We start from the raw sequence: 10,532 nt of genomic DNA on the forward strand, positions 1-10,532 counted from the left end.
TTTTCTATACATGCATGGTTTTATTTCTGTTTTTAATTGCATAAATTAAAAAAAAATAAAATTTGAAAAACGGAGCACAACTGCTGTTGTTTCCTTGTCGGCCGGTCACTGGCTACTATGGCGAGCGGCCAGGAGCAAACGGTTTCTACTGTACGAACAGCTAGGCCGTTTTTTGCCCATTTTTTTTTTTCATAAAATTGGATTTTTCTATTTTCTGTAAGTTTTCTAAAATTATTAATTTTGGCAAATTTAAATTTTAGTTAAATTAGATTTTTCTAAAATTAAATTGTGCTTTAAGTTAATTTAAAAATAATTTTCAAATAAATAAAAAAATTGTACATTAGATGTATGGTTGACAGCCATTTTTTTAATTGTATTATTAGTATGTTTTATGGCCCATGTGGCATGGCAAACCTATTTCCATGACGTACTTTAGTATATGGGTTGGTCCGGCATATATAAAGGGACTAGTGGGAGGCAAACTAGATTTTTATATAGGTTTATTGGTTAACCTAAGGGAAATTCGATTCGATTGGAAAACTGACGTGAGGAGTAACTCTTTGAAAAATCAAATGGAGAGACACCTCTGTCAAATGTAGGAAACATCATTTGTAATCGAATTCCTCCATATATTCTCTATAGCCCATCTCTCGAGGGATGACTAGAACACCTTAATTACTTGATAGATACAGGTTTGTGAGTCTGACCAATCAATTGAATTATGATCCAAAAACATAAAGAGAAACGATGTAGGACATTGCGTTGAATGAATGACATGGAGTATAAACTAGGTTTGAAACATCCTGTATCCGGAATATTCGTTTAGATAAGGTCATGAAGAGTATGAGTTAGGTCGAGAATGAGTTGGAAGGTCAGTGGGACCTTAGTTGTGTTCCTAGTATTTTAGGTGTGAACGTCTTCTTCATTTGGAATGATGTGAAGATGTTGGAAAACACTGAAGCACAAATATTATTCACGCAATTCTCTATGAAGGAATTGGATTCCTTCCCTTACCATAAGGTTAAGTTGTCCAAGACTGAGTCTTCGTGGACTCATGAGGAGTTTAGAAAGATGTTTGACATCTCCAATATCTTTTGTGGTTGACAATATGGGTATGTGGTCCAATGCACTAGGTGTTGGACTAGGTGATAAAAAGACAATTAGATTGACGGTTTTGAGAATCATTCAAGTAATTTTTATTTAATAATGTTGTCCCGATGAATATGGTAAGTATTCGTCTTTGGCACATTATCTGTAGTGCTTAACAAATTACGTCAAGCACTGCTTTGACGTCACAATAGATGCCCACAGACCACTTAATAACCCATGTGGTTGGGCTGCGCATTTGATGGTGGCTATGAAATCTACTTCTGAGGGTTGGTCTAAAATTTTCCAAGTTGAGGACCTCGAGACTGGACATCGAGAGCTCTATTGAGACTTTTACTCAGTATTGCATTCACTGGATGAGTGTCGCGTTTCATCAACGACAGACGTTAGACATCTATGCAAATTCAGTGGGTTAGTTGATAAGGTGGTCAACTGACTGAACTAACTTACGGGAATCATCATATGATAGACTTAGAAGCTTGGTCGATATGACTTGAGTCCCTGGCTCCGATAGTAAGGGAGTAGTCCTCAGGCTTGGATTTGTGCGAGAGGTGATCCTGTCTCAGACATGATCATCATAAGCCTTGTCCAGTGCAGTCAAAGTATATAGCCAAGAAGGTGAATTTCAGGAAGAGGATCCATCCTCTGTAAAAACGTGATGGAGGTATCTCCTAGGCACTTGGAGATGCATTTGCGCTCTATAAACCTGTGGCCACAGTCATTTGTTGAATAGCAAAAGGAGGTTCCTATGTCGAGCAATTTGGCGTAATTGCGATCTCAACTATTAAGCATAGACGCCTAGTCGAAGATGGGCGTCGACACCCGATCCCATGCCCTAAACTAAGGCCGATAGATGGTAGTCGGAAGGACCATACCCGTATGGATTCGAGAACTTAAAAGTTCACATGGATATTCTCCTAGTCTCTACTACCATAGACCGTTGCTAGATGGCCACCTATGGTAACGGGCTTTCTTGATCAAAGGTTGATCTAGAATTATTAATTGAATTAGATTTAATTAATAATAGTGTTGGACAGTAGCCAAAGTCTAGCTGAAAGGTGAAGAGTCATACACAAATCACCACGAAGGGACGAGAAATTAATTGAAAATTAATTCTATAACCCACTGTATAGGATTGATTTACATTGGCTTGACCTTATTATTTAATAAAGTTGGACTTATTAATTAATAAAGGCTTATCGAGCTCATGTATTTAATTGGATTAAATACATAATTGACTTAATTAGGAGGGTTTTAATTATAATTAATTAGTCCTTGTATTTTATTTTTAATAAAATTGGCTATTACACCCCAAATTAAGCTTGCTGGAAAAATCTAGGAAAGGAAATCATTGACTAACAATTTTCCTTTTGGAAAGTGCTATGTTAGTCATCCTTTATTTGGAATAAAGAATTTATTATCTTGTGGGTTTTAGAATGAACCTAGACATATTCTAGTACATCCATACAAGAAATATATATGTATATTAGTTATTTGGAATAACTAATGAAGACATAATACAACACAAAAATATCCTAACCTAGAACCTCCAAAATTCGGCCAACCCCCTCTCAATACACTTGGTATGTTTTTCCAGTGTTCTTTTCTAAAAAATTGAATTAAGGGATCTCATATTCCAGTGTGGTGTGGACGTGTCTTTAGAGGGCTTCTATGTTGAAGTCTCGCATGAACGGATCTAATAAAAGAGGTTTGAAGTAAATCAAGCAAATAGGTAATTTTTTATTTACGATTTTTGTACCTCTCATTTTAATTTTGTTAGATTGGCGGTTTTGAGAACCATTCAAGAAATTTTTATTTAAGCGATGTTGTCCAGATGAATATGGTAAGTATTTATCTTCAGCACTCATATATGTTACACTTATCAGATTACGTCAAGCACTGCTTGGACGTCACAACAGACCATCGAGGACCTCGAGACTGGGAATCAAAATTCCTACTGAGACTTGCATTAAGAGTTCCATTCATTTAACGAGTGTCGTGTTTCATCAGCGATAGACGTGGGACGTCTATGCAATTTTAATGGGTTGATTGGCTAGGTGTCAAATCGACTGAATTAAAATCGCGGGGATCATCATATAGAAGCCTTAGAGGCTTGGTCGGTATGACTTGAGTTCTCGGCTCCGATAGTCACGGCAGTCATGAGCATTCAATGACTGTACCTTAGATTTGTACAAGAGGTGATTGTATCTCAGATATGATCATCATAAGCCTTGTTTAGTGTAGTCAAAGTATGTATTAAGGATGGTGAGTTCCAAGTAGAGGATCCGTCCTCTGTCAAAATGTGATAGAGGTATCTTCTATGCACTTGGAGATGCGTGTACGCTCTATAAAGCTATGGCCACAGTAATTGATCGAATAGGAAGAAGAGGTTCCTATGTCGAGCAATTTAGCATAACACGATCTCAAGTATTAAGTATAGATGCCTAGTCCAGGATGGGATCCGACGCCTAATTCCATGCCCTACACTAAGGCCAGGAGACGGTAGATGGAAGGAACGTACCCGTATGGACTCGGGAGCCTAAAAATTCACATGGACTTTGGCCTAGTCTCTAGTGCCATGGACTGTTCCTAGACGGCCACCCATGGTGACGGGCTTTCTAGATTAAGGGCGGATCAAGAATTATTAATTAAATTTGATTTGATTAATAATCATGTTGGATATTGACCCAAGTCTAGTTGAAAGGTGAACCTAAAGAATCACACACAAACCACCAAGAAAGGACAAGGAATTAAATAAAAATTAATTCCATAAGTAATTGACTTACTTATATATGAGAGGAATCCATTAGATACATATGCCCAAGGATGAATTGATTTGATTAGTTTATGGGCTTGCCCTTATTATATAATAAGTTGGACTTATTATTTAATAAAGGGTTATTTGGCTCACATATTTGTTTGGATTACATATATGATGGACCTAATTAAGTAGATATTAATTAAATTAGATTTAATCAACTTGGCCTTGTATTTTAATTAATTAAAATAGGCCCAAGCCCATTAATTAAGTTGGTAGAAATTCTTGAAAAAAGAAATTATTGACTAACAAAATCACTTTTCCAAAATTTCATATTAGTCATCCTTTATTTGAAATAAAGAATTTTATTACCTTATGGATGGTTAAATGAACTTAGAGATATTTTAACTCCACCTCTCGACCGCCCCTCTTGAATATACACTTGATGTGTATTTTTCTCCCTAATTTTTTTTTATCAAAGAGAATTTAGGGATCCTGATTCCGGTATGGTGTGGACACAACTTAAGAGGGTTTCTAGGTTGAAGCCTTTGGTAAACGAATCAAATGAAGGAGGTGCGAGATAAATTAAGAGGTAATTTTGATTTACAATTTTTTGAACCTCTCGTTTTCATTCAGCCAGTAACCCCGTTAATTTTATTATTGTCGTTTATTATTATTAACTGCATCGAATGTCCGGGAACTCCAAGAGTACACCCTTTGGAATTATTGTTTTATTGTGTTTCTGTTTTAATTTTACACATTCTGTTATCGCCGCTTCCGCATGCGCGTTCCGGGCGGATCCACTCGCACCTCGCGGTGCCTTTCAAAGGGCATTGGAAGAGGGAGCGTCTTGAACTCCCCTTCATCCAACTATAGCATTTGTTGAGCAAACATGATTACTGTTCTTATTTCCAAGTGTTGGACACTTGCTCCCGAAACATATTTCTGCAAATGATTTGTAGAAATGAAAAAGAATAGAACTCTAAGACAAGTAGTCTTAAAGCTAAAGAGTGGATGGATCATTACTGGAAAGTAATAAGACTAAATAAACGTAGCTAATAGTATTCATGTTGAAATAGTATAAGATTAAGTAACCCAGCATGATCAAGCCGTTAGTCAATTATTGGACAAATTGGACTACAAGCTTGATCAATAAAGATTCTTTTGAGTCTGTTGAGTTATTAAATTGTCGTACTACAGAATTGGATTATGCATGCTCAAAATAAATGATGGATGGTCAAGAACATAACTTACAGAGAATGATAGGCATGAGCTAGGCCATATAACTCTAATTAGGATGAGTTGGTTGGTGGGTTCAAAGAGTCTAGAAATAGATGATTTGAGTTTACTGACTCATGAATCCTTTCTAAGAAGGAAGGAAGCAATGAAATCACTTTGTTAGACAAAGAATGCTCATCCAAAAGCGATCTATTGGATTGGATCCAAAATAGATATCTGTAAGTTACTAAATATGCTCCTGCACTTTCCTGGTAAGCGGCACCGGACGCAAATACCCTTAGAGGGTTCACAAGTCTATGGACTTCTGGGAAGTTTGGAGAAATTAAACTTGAGGTAGAGAACCAAACTGGTTATAGAGACAAACCCTTCAATGGGATCGAGGTGGTGCGTATTTAGTAGGAGTTCTGAAGCATCTAAAATAATAATGGAATTCTCATTCAGTAAAATTCCTTTAGAAAAAATGATGTTGAATTGTCTCTGATAAGGAAGAAATCGAGGCCTAGATTGGACATGGTTTGATTGGTGCTTCACTGAATCAGTTTGGCCATCTGGATGTGGACTATCAAAAAATCATCCAGTTGTAAACGTGGTGTTTCCTTAAGTCGCAATCCAGACACCATATTTGATATGGATTAGCAAACTTGTGTCCTACAAAAGTCTTGCATATGAGGATTGGTCCTGCATACATTAAAGGACTAGTGGGAGGAAAATTAAGCTCGGAGTTTATACAGGTTAGTTATAGAACAATGCAAACTTCCTTATCCTAACTAGAGAAATGTGACCTACCTTCGCATGCCAGACCTATGAGTTTATCTTGATTATCCATTTATCATTTGTTTTGAGCATTCATAATCTAATTACGAGATAGTGTTGAAATAATAACATACATTAATAACCATTCTTTGTCAAATGAAATACCATCATTGATCAAAATCATGTTTCCAAATTGTCCAACAATGGAAAAACATAATTTGATCATGCTAGATTCACATAATTATATCCTATCAACTTTACCTTAACAGATCACTAATAGCTAAGACTATCTAGTCCTTTAACCACAGTAGCAACAACCCTAACATTACTAAGTTTCAGGACCGTTTGTCTCAACCTTCTACTCCTTTTCACCACTTGCAAACTATTCGCAGATATGAGCTTTGCAATTGGTATCGAATACCCAAGATGTGTTGTACTAGTTATGTTAAAGCTCAATAACAAATTATACCTTGATTATAGAGGATGGACACTCTCTCTTCTATTGTGCCTTTTCATGGCAATTAATACAACCACCTTTTGGAATCCATGACTACCGAACTACCTTCCTCTTTCATTTGCCCATGCCCAACTTGGCAACAAAAGCGCTCTGAGTGCTTGCAATAGCTGATTCTGTCTTACCTTTCTTCCTCCTCCAGCGTCCGGCCCTTTTGCCTTTCGCTTCTAATGGCGGCGCAGACGTTTCAATTGTTGCCTCAAACTGGACCAACATGCTTATCAACTTATGAAGATCTTTGTCAAGCCCATTCATGTAATATTTCACAAAAAATGAGTCAAAGGAGGGAGGAAGAGACTGAAGGATCACGTCAATGTACGTCTTCCTTTCAAGATCAGCCTTTAGGTCCTTGAGCTTCTCCACAAGGGATAGCATTTTTACCCTATGCTCCTGTACAGAAGACCCTTAATCATCTTGGCATCAAAAGATACTTTTGTAACAACATATCTAATATGTCGGTCCAGAACCGCATAAACTTGGCTCATGTGGAGCATTATTGATTGGACATTATCATGCCTATCATATTGTTTTTAGATGTCATTAGTCATTGACGCCAGTAAGATACTGCAAACCTTCCGGTTGTCCTCATGCCACTTCTCGAACGTAAAATGTTCTTCACATGTGGACCCTTCTGGCAAGGCCCGAGGAAGTGACATATCCATAACATAGGTTTGGTTCTCAAAATCTAGGACAATCCTAAGATTTTGTAGCCAATCATTGTAGTTTGTTCTGTTAAAATTTATTAGTCTGAAGAATTGCAATGAGTGGATTCTTAGACTTCTACATCAAATGTAAACAAAAATTTATTAGATTATTGTAATATCATATATCAAGGATAAGACTTGGTCTTCAGTCAATAACCCGTCCCACTATTTCTTCGAAAAGCCCTCCACTCTCAAGTGGAGTTTTTGAAAAACCACTTTCTAATGGGCTTGGAGTCCACAAACGCAATTCTCCATGCCCAACTTTTACGATTCATACGAAAAAAGGCTTTATGGGAGGTAACCTATACCATTCTCATCCAATGAGATCCCCAAGTTATTTTGCCTCGCGTCTTCTAGTGATCTCGAGGACTCCAAGCGAATCATGCTAATTAGCATTAGGCCTGACCCATCAACCAAACGAATATCTCAACTGCCGACCCCACGACTTGTGAGACAGGGAAAGAGGAGTATATTCATTTCGTTCACAACAGTAGTATAGCTTTCTTTCATTCCAAACATGTCACGACTCGTGAGACCACGAATGGGTGAAAGTAGCATCCGCACCACATTGTTGTGAATGGAAGGCTTAGATTTGATCAAACCATTTCAATTTTTATCCATTATGGGCATAATATTTAACTTGGACCATCCAAGTGAGATTAAGTTTGTTGTAACCGATACCTTATCTTTATAAGATTTTGCATGCATCAGTTTTAATCATTGAGTATCAACAGATGCATTCCAAATACATCATACTGCAAATATTAAAACATACACCACATGCAACAAAAAGCCTAGCACGCCCCTGTTGGATGATCACAAGCCCAATCTTAAGTGACCCACTAAGCCTGCAATGAGTCTACGGTCAATCTAGCCCTAACTATTACAAAATAGTAACCCATTATCATTCTAATAGGCCTTCCTCTTTGTTTTCCTTCCGTCGTGAGCTCCGTCTTATTGGCCTAGACCTTCCTCTCCTTGAAAGCTTACATTTATTCAATATAAATGAACCTCACAACACTAACTATACTCATTACAACAGAAATTGAAAACCCCAATCAAAAGTTTGGGGGAATACAAAAATAGGGAGAAAGCAAGCCTTATTATTTCAAGGCTAAACACAAAAGAAGGAATAAAAAAAAGAGGCATGCAGGCCTCACCTAATATAATATTAAATCATGCATGTGGCCAATGGGCTTTGTGATCATCCCTATTATTTATCCAATAAAAAATAATTGACACATTTATATCAAATATAAACATGTAATCCCAATAAATACAATCCATTAATTTAACAATAGATATCCAATGTCTAATACCCAAAACATAATTAAATACAGAAAATAACATACTAATAAAAGCAAAGGAGACTGCTAACTAAGCCAATTAAACTAACGGTAAAATAAATAGGAAATGACTTCTTCCTTTTCTATTCACCATAAGAAATTCTAGCTCATCCTCTCAATTACATCGACCCTTAAGTCAGCAGCTTCCTTTGAAGATAGGGCATTTACATAAACTTTGAAGCCGTACCTCGTACATTCAATGTATAATTCTTTTTTATTTTTTTTAAAAACCATTTACAAATTAATTTAAGGCATAATTTAAATTTAGAAAAATCTAATTTAACTAAAATTAAAATTAGCCAAAATTAATAATTTTAGAAAAATTGCAGAAACCAGGAAAATCCAATTTTCCAAAAAAGACACAAAACGACCTAGCCGTTCGGAACAGCAGACGGCCAGCCCCGCGCGCGCTCTTACAGACGCCCCTGCTTGTCGTGCGTTGTCCTTCGGGCACGCATGCCAGCAGACGCACCCGTTCGGCCGCGAAGCCTACTGGCCAGTGACCGGCTGTCAAGTCAACAACGGCCATACAACTCCATTTTTTAATTTTTTTTCGAATGGACAAAATGAATAAAACCCCCTTTGTTTTAAAAAGTTTGCACAAAAAAACCCTTCTATAATGAGAATAGGCTAAAAGCTTCCCTATGTTTTGTAAAATTCAACTCAATCGCTCCTTCTCCGTTAAATCCAACTAACGGTGTTAATTTTTTTAAAAATAACCATTATACCCTTACTTAATATATATTATTTCTTATTTTAATGACCGTTGGATTTTCTTTTATCAAATATTGGTCGTTAGATCTAATCAATTAATCTCAACAGTTAGATTTTAAAAAAATAAAAGGTCTAGATTCAACAAATTATTTAACTTATATTTTATATAAATAATTTAACTTTTTAAAAATATTTTATTGTTATATAATTAAAAAAAACTAACTACCCCACCCCACCCCTTTACCCCCGCTGGGCCCCCACACCACGCCACCACCATCTTGTCGCGGTGGTGCAATTTATTAAAATCGCCATATCTTCAAAAATATTTTACCAAATTGAGTGAGACCGGTCTCGTAGACGAGTTTGATGGTAGTGGTCTGAGATCAAAATTCGTCCAAATGGAGATGAATCAACAGGAAACATGTTCAACGGTCGTGGCTTGAGCCCAGTCTCTTTAATTGACGAAAATTCGAATTGAAGGTATGGAAATGTTCGTCTTGAAGAGAGGATCCGAATGGTACCATTGGCAGTTGAAATCTCATCCGGACGGTGCCGAAAACATAGAAACGAGTTTTCGGTGAAAAGGTGGCGAAACCGTGCAATTTTTCTTTTTCTTTTTTTAATTTTTTGATTAATTTTAATTATATTAATTAAATATGTTTTAGTTAATTAAAAATATTTTAAATAATTATAATAATTAAATATTTTATCTAATCAAGAATAATTATAATAATAATTATTGTGATTAAATATATTTTAATTAGTTAAAAATAATTTTAGATTTTAATATGAACAACTATAAAATTATTTGAATTTAAATGTAATTTACTTTAATATTTAATATTAAATAAATTAATTATAATTTAATATTTCAATTAAATTATAGGAAACATACAAAACTAAAACAAAAATGAAAGAAGGCATTTTAGTAAAAGTTACCTAAGAAAAAGTTAAAAACAGTTAAAACATACCCGCACATGCACAAAAAGCGCGTGTAATGCCTCTTGCGTTAATTACTAAAGGAAGGGGTGTTTGTTGCTGAATTTTACAAAACACATGGGGGCTTTTAGCCTATTCTCTTAATAGAAGAGTTTTTTTTTACAGAGTTGTTAAAATAGAGGGAGGTTTTATGCATTTTATCCTTTTTGAATTTCTATAATTAAAACTGAAATAAACCATGCATTTACAGAAAATTCAATTTTCAAAAAATGCATAGATAGCCATAATTTAAAAGCAAAATTAATACATATTTTCTGAACACATAACCATGCTTTAGAGCCATTAAACATGCTTCCCAAAAAATTAAATTAAACACGTTGTTCATGCTCAACACATAATAACATGTTAACCCTAAAGCCACAACATCGAATCGAGCTCTAATACCACTGAAAGAATCG

This window comes from Sesamum indicum, linkage group LG10, assembly GCF_026168435.1.
Source record: "Sesamum indicum cultivar Baizhima isolate 11 linkage group LG10, ASM2616843v1, whole genome shotgun sequence".
In the NCBI taxonomy this organism is placed as follows: domain Eukaryota; kingdom Viridiplantae; phylum Streptophyta; class Magnoliopsida; order Lamiales; family Pedaliaceae; genus Sesamum; species Sesamum indicum.